The sequence below is a fragment of the Eptatretus burgeri genome, chromosome 11 (assembly GCF_056783735.1).
Source record: "Eptatretus burgeri isolate ZD-2024b chromosome 11, Ebu_testis_v1, whole genome shotgun sequence".
NCBI lineage: Eukaryota > Metazoa > Chordata > Myxini > Myxiniformes > Myxinidae > Eptatretus > Eptatretus burgeri.
This window is the reverse complement of record NC_140971.1, coordinates 5,281,041-5,295,770: the sequence shown is the minus strand read 5'-3', so window position 1 is coordinate 5,295,770 and position 14,730 is coordinate 5,281,041. Positions and strand designations below refer to the sequence as shown.

At 40.0% G+C, this 14,730-nt stretch overlaps 1 pseudogene; it reads right to left on the bottom strand.

The window, feature by feature from the left end:
- Positions 1 to 1,645: 1,645 nt before the first annotated feature.
- LOC147016362 (uncharacterized) lies at positions 1,646 to 3,959 on the bottom strand (annotated as a pseudogene).
- Between the last annotated feature and the right edge of the window lie 10,771 nt (positions 3,960 to 14,730).

Genomic DNA, 14,730 nt, shown 5'->3' with positions numbered 1-14,730 from the left:
AATGGCTAACTCAAAGCGTCGCAGCCCGGATGAATCACACATATTCCCTCTAAACAACAGGTGTGGGTGAACTACACATGAACTTATCGATATATCTCACCTGAGGACCCTTTATGGTGTATTGCGAATGTCCACAGCCGTAACAATATGATAGGCTACTAGTGTGCCAAATTTGGTGCTTTCCTCACAAAATGCACAATTGTTATGCTATATTTAGCTAAGTTGCCCCACTTTAAGTGCTCTTTGCTGTACATACTTGCATCTCATTAGTCGTGATAACTCTGCTTCTTGCATGCTTCCCCCTTTCTCCCATTATAAATTAATACATTTGTTTAATGTATCTGTTCGTTGCTGTGTTTCTTCCATTGGCTTAGCATGATGCGTGTTGGTGAATTACAAAGGCTGTTGCCGCTGGAAATGTACGTTTGGACCGACGGAACTTCAGCAACTGTCCGCTCGGGTTGCGCACGGGTCGAGCATGCTAATGGCTCGAATCGTACGAGGGCCGTCGAGGGTGTGAATACTCGGTAACTCGCCACCTGGAGGTCTAGGTATTTTGAAGATTGGCAAATATCCCTGTACCACCTGGTGGAATTATTGACGATTCACGGTCCGGTAAGGGACCCGTACCTGTCGGAGTTTTCCGAAAGGTCCAATCTAGATTCCGGGTGTTTGGGAGAGTCGACCCTACTGCTCCACCTCGCGGTCATGCTCGCAGCCGATACCCGGATCCGCAACAATACATCACCCTCATTCAAACTCATGGTGTTATAATTGGAGAGTGTTATAGATCACTCTTATTCAAACTCGTGGTGTTATAATTGATATGAGTGTTTTAGATCACCCTTATTCAAACTTGTGGTGTTATAATTGGAGAGTGTGCTATAGATCACCCTTGTTTAAACTCGTGGTGTGAAAATTGGAGAGAGTGTTATGGATCACCCTTATTCAAACGTGTTATAATTGGAGAGAGTGTTATGGATCACCCTCATTCAAACTCATGGTGTTATAATTGGTGAGAGTGTTGGAGATCACCCTTATTCAAACTCATGGTGTTATGATTGGAGAGAGTGTTATAGATCACCCTGATTCAAACTCATGGTGTTAAAATTGGAGAGAGTGTTATAGATCACCCTTATTCAAACTCGTGGTGTTATAATTGGAGAGTTATAGATCACCCTTATTCAAACTTGTGGTGTTATAATTGGAGTGTTATAGATCACCCTTATTCAAACTTGTGGTGTTATAATTGGAGAGTGTTATAGATCACCCTTATTCAAACTTGTGGTGTTATAATTGAATCGGTGAATACCATAAGGGCCCAACTCCATGAAACCAAATTTTACAGGAGAGCATTTTTCTTATTTTTCTCAGAGTGTGGCGAATATCTCAGTATCATATTTATGACACATGTCGTTCCCCACCAGAGGGAACAAATCACAGAATATGGTGGCAAATGGTCATTTGGTTTTCGCAGGGTGACCAAATATAAACAGCGAAAGCTTCCACAAAAAGGGAGAAAATATGTCTTGTTTCTCCAGAATCATTTTATTTCAAAACGTTACGTGAAATAAGAAGCACAAAGGACAAAATTTTGTTATTTTTTTTTTTACATCTGGGGGGTTATCCTCTGAGGTCCGGTCAACAGCTTCCACTTTCCAAGAACAACCATTCTGCAGATACATGTACTTCCATTTTTAACTCCACATGAAATGAATACAAAGCAGACAATCCATCTTATTTCTTGGCAATCCACCCCAAATTGAGCCTACCAACAAACATCAAAATCATCATATGCCTAATCCTCTTCAAAATCGGACTCATCGTCACCACCTCCATTATCAGTGGCTCCGAACTTATCAAGGAAAACCTGTGCTTCAGCTGAAAGTTATCTGACGAGTTTCTGGACATCTCGAACTTTGACATCCTTGACACCCAACTGCTTCGTGCAGAGTGCTTGCTGTGGATAAGTAATAACCTGACATTAGGCTTTACAAGGCAGAACCTGGTTGTGACTTGTGATGACATTGTTTCAGAAACCTCAATGTCATATCTGAAGTCTTCTGAATACCTGAACATTTTGTACGAACTGACAGAGTACTTTTCACCATCCTTTTTTTTGACCGATTTCTTAAAGAACTGCCCAAGGTGTGATTTCACATCAAGCATGTCCTTCCCTTTCATCGAAACTACCTGAAAATTTTTCAGAAATTATTGTCTCCCAATTTTGGTACGTTTCAACGGTTTCATGCCTTCTGTGGATTTTTTCTATCACCCCAAAACTTTCGGTCACATGGCAAATAGCTGTGTCCTCTGATTGGAAGCCGATGAATCGCTTCATCAAATCTTTCATTGATTACAAAGGAGGACAGATACTGAACCATAGTATGATTGTGGTTCTGACCACGACAACCATCAGTGAAAACTTCGAGTTTCCAAACTGTGTTTGGGATGTTATTTTCAATGTAAGATTTGATGCAACTAATCACTTCCTTCACACCTCTGCCTGTTTCAGTTTCAGGCCATGAGTACACCTTCATTTTGCCTGTTTTGGCTGAGTGTGTGCCAAATAGGAACAGCCACAACTGTCTTGAATAGAAGACATCTCCAGTCGGGATATGTGGAAAGGGGATGTTGTGTTAAAAACCAAAACAGAGACCTTCTGTGTTGGCATTGTTCTCAGCAGCTTCAGTAAACTCCTTCAACTTCTTGTCGCAGACGTTTGCCTTCGTTTTGTTGAAAAGCAGCTTTGTTTCTCGGCCCTTCGTTGCAGCTGAATTTTTTTCAACCTTTATTTTGGCCTTAAGCTCAGTGCAGACACAACAGACGTCAGATCTGGGCCTTCCAAACCCAAAGTTAAAAGGTTGCTTGAAATGATCAGAGTAAAATGTGAATTTTATTTCACAGTCTATCTTGTTTGGATCAGTTCCAGCCCGGTATTCTGCATATTTATCGGGGTACAACAGTTGAGGGAACAGAGTGGACATTTTCACAACAATCAGTTCAGAGGAAAGAGACCTCCTCTTCTCTCCATGGCCGGCATAATGGGATACACAATATGGGAATGATCGAATATGTGCATCCACCTTCACCTCTCAAATCGTCAGGAATGCACTTTCTATTGTTTTGAGTCCCTCGTTTGTGTTTTGGTGTGGCTCCCTTAGACTGGTGCTGAGCGCCTCTCCTCACGCGTTTTGTCCCCACTCCATGCAGGTTTGCAAAGGCTTCTCTACAAACCAATTTTACATCATCTCCCAGTTTCACTTGGTAGTAACACTGCCAGCATCATTGAAATGATGTTTGTGTTCCCTTTGGTCTCCTTCGCTGGGGAGCTTTGCAACTGATGAGGGACATCAAATCGGCATCTTGGCCATCATGGTTACCAATGGTGTTAAAATTTCCCAGCAGTATCTCTCGTGCAGCACCAGTGAAGGTTTCAAGGCACTTCCTTCGACACCTGAAATAAAAATGCCTCATTAAAATGTTTTTACAGGAATAACTAACAAAGCTCAGATACTTTTCATGGAGTGACAATGATATTTGCAAATATGGCTCAAAATCCCCCCAAAATAGCCTGGCACTATTGGGGGAAAACTACCTGGCGCTGAATGGGTTAACGGTATCAGAGTTGATCTGAAATAGAGAAGGCTCATAAAAATGATAAAGCAGTGCAAGATTCTGTACAAAGCCTGGCTGTCCATGGAAGAATGTATTGAATTTTATTGATAAACACACAGTATAGTGTTGTGTTTGCAGAGATATCGACTTTAGATCGATATTTACCTGCACTTCTCTCACATTTTCCTTGCAGTTCCTGTTTCCTTCTTGGCACCAACATCCTCTTTGCCTTCTGCTCTCGGCCTCCTTCGTTTGTTTTTGGCCCATTCTCCTTCATTTCGTTTCCTTTTGGGTCTTATTTCTTCATCACTTGGATCAACATTCTCCATCGGCGCTGCCATCTTGGATCACTGCTGCTGCCACCAAAATGTCAAGGCGAAATTTCCTGCAACCGAGGCCCGACTCCTGGCGGTGGGTCTCTGCTGAACTCACAGTGCAAAATACATTGTGAATAAGCACATTTATTCATGGGAGTTGGGACCTTCCTGCACACAGTCAAAAAGCTTGTCAACTACAGAACATAAAACATGCAAAACGTAAATTTTAAAAATTGGTGATGGGCTGTTATAATTGGAGAGTGTTATAGATCACCCTCATTCAGACTCGTGGTGTTATAATTGGAGAGAGTGTTATAGATCATCCTCATTCAAACTTGTGGTGTTATAATTGGAGTGTGATAGATCACTCTTATTCAAACTCATGATGTTATGATTTGGAGAGTGTTATGGATCATCCTCATTCAAACTAGTGGTGTTATAATTGGAGAGAGTGTTATGGATCATCCTCATTCAAACTTGTGGTGTTATAATTGGAGAGTGTTATAGATCACCCTCATTCAGACTCGTGGTGTTATAATTGGAGAGAGTGTTATGGATCATCCTCATTCAAACTTGTGGTGTTATAATTGGAGTGTGATAGATCACTCTTATTCAAACTCATGATGTTATAATTGGAGAGTGTTATGGATCATCCTCATTCAAACTTGTGGTGTTATAATTGGAGAGAGTGTTATGGATCATCCTCATTCAAACTTGTGGTGTTATAATTGGAGTGTGATAGATCACTCTTATTCAAACTCATGATGTTATAATTGGAGAGTGTTATGGATCATCCTCCTTCAAACTTGTGGTGTTATAATTGGAGTGTTATAGATCACCCTTATTCAAACTCATGGTGTTATAATTGGAGAGAGTGTGAAAGATCAGTGCTACTCAAAGTGGTGGTACGCGGACCGGTGCCGGTACGCGAGTCATTGACTGCCGGTCCACGGAGAGTTTCCAGGTTCACATTATCATAATATATGACATGTAATGTTTAAAATGAAAATGTATAAAATCTTGAAAAATAATATTGTTGTGGTTACCAGATTCGCAAACCACCATTCAGGTCCCTTAGGTGAGGTATCTCGGTAAGTGCATGTGTAGTTAGGCCCAAACCAGTTGTCTAGTGGGAATACATGTCATTTATACGTGCTGCGACTCTTCAGGATAGCCGTTTTTCTTTTACTATCTTTATTTTGGACCAATCGCCACCATCACAACCACAACAACAACCACCAACCACAACGCCGCTTCACCACAACCGCCATGACCTTTACCGTCACAACTCGCCACCATCGCATCACCGTCATCTCGCGCCACTCATGGGTACCGGTGTTGGACTCATGCAGAATGCGCGTCGAACAGCGTGTACAAAATCACGGATTTTCTGCTTCAAAAACGGATCAAAAACGACACACGCCCACTTTTTGCCGTCCAATCGGTGAGCGAGGGGTGATTTGGCCCCGCCTCCAGAACGATCGATATATGCAAATTTGTGGATCAAAAAGCCTTCACGCCCACTTTTTCTCGGGCCAATGGGGAGCGAGGTGAAAGGTCAAAGGGAGGGGGTCAAAGGCGAAGTTACGGGGGGGATAAAAGGACCGTGTTCGTCAGTCAGAGGTTCGGAGAGTCGTAAAAGTCGGAACGAGAGAGTCGCAAACAAGAACGGGTCGGAGAGTCAAGAAGAGGAGAGTCGGAAGCAGAGGGTCAAGACTTCGCGGGCGGTGGAGCTGCTCGTCGTGTGTGTTGGAGTCGGAACGGAGGGGACGGAGCTGTGGAAAGGCGGCGACACCAGACGAGGGGGTGCTCGCGTCGTGCAGGAAGCTGCACCCGAGGGAGGCCGACAGCGCGACCTGGCCGAGGTGGAGACGCTCGTCGCACATAATAAAGATCCTCTATACCCCGAGCATCAGCAACCCCCTCCTGTTGCCCGCCGCGGTGTCATAGTGCGCCCAAGAGGGCCCCGTTCCCACGCCCTGCCAGGCACTGTCCACGAGGCCCGCAGGTTGCGGGGCCATCGCCGCTCCGCGTCTCATCACCAGACGGGTAGGCCCGACCCGGTCTCGGCCCCAGGCCTACCTCATTCTTGGGGGATTTCTTTTCCTTGGTTTTGGGTATGTGTTGTCGGCGCCGTCTGTGAAGTAGAATTGTATAAGTGTTGCCGTGTGCTCGGTAGTCGGTATTAGCTCTGCACTGTGTTTTCACTTTTATGTTTGCTTTTTGTGTAAATGGAATTGTGTTTTCTTTTTTTGTGTGCATTTGGTGGAATTGTATTTGTGTGCTTTCCGTTCGTCGCGAATAAATGTGCTTTATTGTTGAACTGTCTCCCGCTTGGTTGGTTGGTTGGTTGGTAGTGGGCTGAGTACGCCCGATAATTAATCGAACCGTCGAGGTCGACGATAACACCGCTCGGTTATTCTGATAGTACGGAACGGGTCGCTTCAGTGGCCCGTGTCCGAAGTCGACCTGCGGCGAGGTGCGATCGCCCGGTCTACCCTCCGCGTGGGTACTTAGGTAGTTCGAATTTGGCGAGCAACCCTATCCCACGCGGGGGCTGATTGGCTCGATCGCGGTGAGACCGAAAGGTCCACCCGTGACTGGTTCCCGGCGTTAGTCCGAGAGGGTCACGACTGGATTGTCCGTCCGGTGGGCGACGTGCCGCGATTCGAGTTACGTGGCCGTTCGCACGCCGGCGGGCGCGAAAACCGCAACAATATATTTAAGCCGACAAATTCAAAACACGAGATAGAGAAGTCTAAATCAATGTAATACAAAATATAATGAAAAAAGTGTCAACTTTTATATTCGTTATATTTTAATATTTTTCCAGTATAAATTAATATTACTTCGGATGTTCAAACAAATTTTATTGAATCATAAATAAATAATAATATGGCACAAATATGGTTCCGGTCCCTGGCACATTGGGGAAAAAAACCTGCCGGTCCGCCAGATGAGATAGTTTGAGAAGCACTGTATAGATCACCCTCATTCAAACTTGTGGTGTTATAATTGTCGTGTTATGGATCACCCTCATTCAAACTCATGGTTTTATAATTGGAGAGAGTGTTATGGATCACCCTCATTCAAACTTGTGGTGTTGTAATTTGAGAGAGTGTTATGGATCACCCTCATTCAAACTCATGGTGTTATAATTGGAGAGAGTGTTATGGATCACCCTCATTCAAACTTGTGGTGTTATCATTGGAGAGAGTGTTATGGATCATCTCCATTCAAACTCATGGTGCAAAAATTGGAGAGAGTGTTATGGATCACCCTTATTCAAACTCATGGTGTTCTAATTGGAGAGAGTGTTTATGGATCACCCTCATTCAAACTTGTGGTGTTATAATTTGAGAATGTTTTGGATCACCCTCATTCAAACTTGTGATGTTATAATTGAAGAGTGTTATAGATAACCCTTATTCAAACTCTTGGTGTTATAATTGGAGTGTTATGGATCACCCTCATTCAAACTTGTGGTGTTATAATTGGAGTGTTATGGATCACCCTCATTCAAATTCATGGTGTTACAATTTGAGAGATTATCGATCACCCTCATTAAAACTCATGGTGTTATAATTTGAGTGTTATGGATCACCCTCATTCAAACTTGTGGTGTTGTAATTGGAGAGTTATTGATCACCCTTATTCAAACTCATGGTGTTATAATTGGAGAGAGTGTTATGGATCACCCTCATTCAAACTTGTGGTGTTATAATTGGAGAGACTTATTGATCTCCCTCATTCAGACTCGTGTTGTTACAATTTGAGAGAGTGTTATGGATCACTCTCATTCAAACTCATGGTGTTATAATTTGAGTGTTATGGATCACCCTCATTCAAACTCATGGTGTTATAATTTGAGTGTTATGGATCACCCTCATTCAAACTCATGGTGTTATAATTTGAGTGTTATGGATCATCCTCATTCAAACTTGTGTTATAATTAGAGTGTAAAAGATCACCCTTATTCAAACTCTTGGTGTTATAATTGGAGAGAGTGTTATAGATCAGTGCGACTCAAAGTGGTGGTACGCGAGTCATTGACTGCCGGTCCGCGGCGAGTTTCCAGTTTCACATTATCATAATATATAACATGTCATGTATAATATCTTGAAAAATAATATATTTAAGCCGACAAATTCAAAACACGAGAGAGAGGTCTATATATGTGTAATACAATATATATATATATATATATAAAAAAGTGTCAACTTTTATGATACTCATTATATTTTAATATTTTTCCGTTATAAATTCATATTACTACGGATGTTCAAACAATATTTTCTCGGATCATCAACAAATAATAATATGGCACGGGTACCTGGCACATTGGAAAAAAAAAAAAAAACCTCCCGGTCTGCCTCATCAGATCGTTTGAGAAGCACTGTATAGATCACCCTCATTCAAACTTGTGTTGTTATAATTGGAGAGTGTTATGGATCACCCTCATTCAAACTTGTGTTGTTATAATTGGAGAGTGTTATGGATCACCCTCATTCAAATTCATGGTGTTACAATTTGAGAGAGTGTTACGGATCACCCTCATTCAAACTTGTGTTGTTAAAATTGGAGTGTTATGGATCACCCTCATTTAAAGTCATGGTGTTATAATTGGAGTGTTATGGAGCACCCTTATTCAAACTTGGGGTGTTGTAATTGGAGAGAGTGTTTTGGATTACCCTCATTCATACTTGTGGTGTTATGGTTGGAGAGAGTGTTATGGATCACCCTCATTCAAACTTGTGGTGTTGTAATTGGAGAGTGTTTCGATCACTCTTATTCAAACTTGTGGCGTTATAATTGGAGAGTGTTATAGATCACCCTTATTCAAACTCAGGGTGTTATAATGGGAGAGTGTTGAAGATCACCCTCATTCAAACTCATGGTGTCTTAATTGGAGAGTGTTATGGGTCACCCTCATTCAAACTCGTGGTGTTATAATTGGAGAGAGTGTTATTGCTCTCCCCCATTCAGACTCATGTCATAATTGGAGAGTGTTATGGGTCACCCTCATTCAAACTTGTGGTGTTATAATTGGAGAGAGTGTTATCAATCACCCTCATTCAAACATGTGGTATTATAATTGCAGAGTGTTATAGATCACCCTTATTCAAACTCATGGTGTTATAATTGGGGAGAGTGTTATGGATCACCCTCATTCAAACTTGTGGTGTTATTCATCTCCCTCATTCAGACCTGTGGTGTTACAATTTGAGAGAGTGTTATGGATCACCCTCATTCAAACTTGTGGTGTTGTAATTGGAGAGAGTGTTATAGATCACTCTTATTCAAACTTGTGGCATTATAATTGGAGAGTGTTACGGATCACCCTCATTCAAACTTGTGGCATTATAATTGGAGAGTGTTATGGATTACCCTCATTCAAACTTGTGGTGTTGTAATTGGAGAGTGTTATCGATCACTCTTATTCAAACTTGTGGTGTTATCATGGGAGAGTGTTTTAGATCACCCTCATTGAAACTCATGGTGTTATAATTTGAGAGAGTGTTATTGATCACCCTCATTGAAACTCATGGTGTTATAATTGGAGAGAGTGTTATAGATCAGTGCTACTCAAAGTGGTGGTACGCAGACCGGTGCCGGTAAGCGAGTCATTGACTGCCGGTCCGCGGAGAGTTTCCAGGTTCACATTATCATAATATATAACATGTAATGTATAAAATGAAAATGTATAAAATCTTGAAAAATAATATATTTCAGCCGACAAATTCAAAACACGAGATAGCGAAGTCTATATTTGTGTAATACAAAATATAAATATGAAAAAGTGTCAACTTTTATATTTATTATATTTTAATATTTTTCCGGGATAAGTTAATATTACTTCGGATGTTCAAACAATATTTTCTCGAATCAAAAACATAATAATATGGCACAAATATGGTTCCGGTCCCTGGCTCATTGGGAAAAAAAAACCTGCCGATCCGCCACATCACATCGTTTGAGATGCACTGTATATATCACCCTCATTCAAACTTGTGGTGTTATAATTGGAGAGTGTTATGGATCATCTTCATTCAAACTTGTGGTGTTATAACTGGAGTGTGATAGATCACTCTTATTCAAACTCATGATGTTATAATTGGAGAATGTTATGGATCATCCTCATTCAAACTTGTGGTGTTATAATTGGAGAGAGTTATTGATCTCCCTCATTCAGACTCGTGGTGTTACAATTTGAGAGAGTGTTATGGATCACTCTCATTCAAACTCATGGTGTTATAATTTGAGTGTAAAAGATCACCCTTATTCAAATTCATGGTGTTATAATTGGAGTGTTATGGATCACCCTCATTCAAACTTGTGTTGTTATAATTGGAGAGTGTTATGGATCACCCTCATTCAAATTCATGGTGTTACAATTTGAGAGAGTGTTATGGATCACCCTCATTCAAACTTGTGTTGTTATAATTGGAGAGTGTTATGGATCACCCTCATTCAAATTCATGGTGTTACAATTTGAGAGAGTGTTACGGATCACCCTCATTCAAACTTGTGTTGTTAAAATTGGAGAGAGTGTTTTGGATTACCCTCATTCATACTTGTGGTGTTATGGTTGGAGAGAGTGTTATGGATCACCCTCATTCAAACTTGTGGTGTTGAAATTGGAGAGTTTCGATCACTCTTATTCAAACTTGTGGCGTTATAATTGGAGTGTTATAGATCACCCTCATTCAAACTCAGGGTGTTATAATGGGAGAGTGTTGAAGATCACCCTCATTCAAACTCATGGTGTCTTAATTGGAGAGTGTTATGGGTCACCCTCATTCAAACTTGTGGTGTTATAATTGGAGAGAGTGTTATCAATCACCCTCATTCAAACATGTGGTGTTATAGATCACCCTTATTCAAACTCATGGTGTTATAATTGGGGAGAGTGTTATGGATCACCCTCATTCAAACTTGTGGTGTTATTCATCTCCCTCATTCAGACTCGTGGTGTTACAATTTGAGAGAGTGTTATGGATCACTCTCATTCAAACTTGTGGTGTTGTAATTGGAGAGAGTGTTATAGATCACTCTTATTCAAACTTGTGGTGTTGTAATTGGAGAGTGTTATCGATCACTCTTATTCAAACTTGTGGTGTTATAATTGGAGAGTGTTATCGATCACTCTTATTCAAACTTGTGGTGTTATAATGGGAGAATGTTGAAGATCACCCTCATTCAAACTTGTGTTGTTAAAATTGGAGTGTTATGGATCACCCTCACTCAAATTCATGGTGTTACAATTTGAGAGAGTGTAACGGATCACCCACATTCAAACTTGTGTTGTTAAAATTGGAGTGTTATGGATCACCCTCATTTAAAGTCATGGTGTTATAATTGGAGTGTTATGGATCACCCTTATTCAAATTCATGGTGTTATAATTTGGGAGAGTTATGGATCACCCTCATTCAAACTTGTGGTGTTATTCATCTCCCTCATTCAGACTCGTGGTGTTACAATTTGAGAGAGTGTTATGGATCAACCTCATTCATACTTGTGGTGTTATGGTTGGAGAGAGTGTTATAGATCACTCTTATTCAAACTTGTGGTGTTGTAATTGTAGAGTGTTTCGATCACTCTTATTCAAACTTGTGGCGTTATAATTGGAGAGTGTTATCGATCACTCTTATTCAAACTTGTGGTGTTATAATTGGAGAGTGTTATCGATCACTCTTATTCAAACTTGTGGTGTTATAATGGGAGAATGTTGAAGATCACCCTCATTCAAACTTGTGTTGTTAAAATTGGAGTGTTATGGATCACCCTCATTCAAATTCATGGTGTTACAATTTGAGAGAGTGTAACGGATCACCCTCATTCAAACTTGTGTTGTTAAAATTGGAGTGTTATGGATCACCCTCATTTAAAGTCATGGTGTTATAATTGGAGTGTCATGGATCACCCTTATTCAAATTCATGGTGTTATAATTTGGGAGAGTGTTATGGATCACCCTCATTCAAACTTGTGGTGTTATTCATCTCCCTCATTCAGACTCGTGGTGTTACAATTTGAGAGAGTGTTATGGATCAACCTCATTCATACTTGTGGTGTTATGGTTGGAGAGAGTGTTATAGATCACTCTTATTCAAACTTGTGGTGTTGTAATTGGAGAGTGTTTCGATCACTCTTATTCAAACTTGTGGCGTTATAATTGGAGAGTGTTATCGATCACTCTTATTCAAACTTGTGGTGTTATAATGGGAGAATGTTGAAGATCACCCTCATTCAAACTCATGGTGTCTTAATTGGAGAGTGTTATGGGTCACCCTCATTCAAACTCGTGGTGTTATAATTGGAGAGTGTTATTGCTCTCCCCCATTCAGACTCGTGTCATAATTGGAGAGTGTTATGGGTCACCCTCATTCAAACTTGTGGTGTTATAATTGGAGAGAGTGTTATCAATCACCCTCATTCAAACATGTGGTATTATAATTGCAGAGTGTTATAGATCACCCTTATTCAAACTCATGGTGTTATAATTGGGGAGAGTGTTATGGATCATCCTCATTCAAACTTGTGGTGTTATAATTGGAGAGAGTTATTGATCTCCCTCATTCAGACTCGTGGTGTTACAATTTGAGAGATTGTTATGGATCACCCTCATTCATACTTGTGGTGTTGTAGTTGGAGAGAGTGTTATCGATCACTCTGATTCAAACTTGTGGTGTTATAATGGGAGAGTGTTTTAGATCACCCTCATTCAAACTCATGGTGTTATAATTTGAGAGAGTGTTATTGATCACCCTCATTGAAACTCATGGTGTTATAATTGGAGAGAGTGTTATAGATCAGTGCTACTCAAAGTGGTGGTACGCAGACCGGTGCCGGCACGCGAGTCATTGACTGCCGGTCCACGGAGAGTTTCCAGGTTCACATTATCATAATATATAACATGTAATGTATAAAATGAAAATGTATAAAATCTTGAAAAATAATATATTTCAGCCGACAAATTCAAAACACCATTAAGCGAAGTCTATATTTGTGTAATACAAAATATAAATATGAAAAAGTGTCAACTTTTATATTCATTATATTTTAATATTTTTCCGGTGGAAATTAAGATTACTTCGGATGTTCAAACAATATTTTCTCGAATCAAAAACATAATAATATGGCACAAATATGGTTCCGGTCCCTGGCTCATTGGGAAAAAAAAACCTGCCGATCCGCCACATCACATAGTTTCAGAAGCACTGTATATATCACCCTCATTCAAACTTGTGGTGTTATAATTTGCGAGTGTTCTGGATCATCTTCATTCAAACTTGTGGTGTTATAATTGGAGTGTGATAGATCACTCTTATTCAAACTCATGATGTTATAATTGGAGAATGTTATGGATCATCCTCATTCAAACTTGTGGTGTTATAATTGGAGAGTTATTGATCTCCCTCATTCAGACTCGTGGTGTTACAATTTGAGAGAGTGTTATGGATCACTCTCATTCATACTCATGGTGTTATAATTTGAGTGTTATGGATCACCCTCATTCAAACTCATGGTGTTATAATTTGAGTGTTATGGATCATCCTCATTCAAACTTGTGTTATAATTAGAGAGTGTAAAAGATCACCCTTATTCAAATTCATGGTGTTATAATTGGAGTGTTATGGATCACCCTCATTCAAACTTGTGGTGTTATAATTTGAGTGTTATGGGTCATCCTCATTCAAACTTGTGTTATAATTAGAGAGTGTAAAAGATCACCCTTATTCAAACTCTTGGTGTTATAATTGGAGAGAGTGTTATAGATCAGTGCGACTCAAAGTGGTGGTACGCGAGTCATTGACTGCCGGTCCGCGGCGAGTTTCCAGTTTCACATTATCATAATATATAACATGTAATGTATAATATCTTGAAAAATAATATATTTAAGCCGACAAATTCAAAACACGAGAGAGAGAAGTCTATATATGTGTAATACAAAATATAAATATAAAAAAGTGTCAACTTTTATGATACTCATTATATTTTAATATTTTTCCGTTATAAATTCATATTACTACGGATGTTCAAACAATATTTTCTCGCATCATAAACAAATAATAATATGGCACGGGTACCTGGCACATTGGAAAAAAAAAAACCTCCCGGTCTGCCTCATCAGATCGTTTGAGAAGCACTGTATAGATCACCCTCATTCAAACTTGTGTTGTTATAATTGGAGAGTGTTATGGGTCACCCTCATTCAAACTTGTGGTGTTATAATTGGAGAGAGTGTTATCAATCACCCTCATTCAAACATGTGATATTATAATTGCAGAGTGTTATAGATCACCCTTATTCAAACTCATGGTGTTATAATTGGGGAGAGTGTTATGGATCACCCTCATTCAAACTTGTGGTGTTATTCATCTCCCTCATTCAGACTCGTGGTGTTACAATTTGAGAGTGTTATGGATCACCCTCATTCAAACTTGTGGTGTAGTAATTGGAGAGAGTGTTATAGATCACTCTTATTCAAACTTGTGGCATTATAATTGGAGAGTGTTATGGATTACCCTCATTCAAACTTGTGGTGTTGTAATTGGAGAGTGTTATGGATCACCCTCATTCAAACTTGTGGTGTTGTAATTGGAGAGTGTTATGGATCACCCTCATTAAAACTTGTGGTGTTGTAATTGGAGAGTGTTATCGATCACTCTTATTCAAACTTGTGGTGTTATCATGTGAGAGTGTTTTAGATCACCCTCATTCAAACTCATGGTGTTATAATTTGAGAGAGTGTTATTGATCACCCTCATTGAAACTCATGGTGTTATAATTGC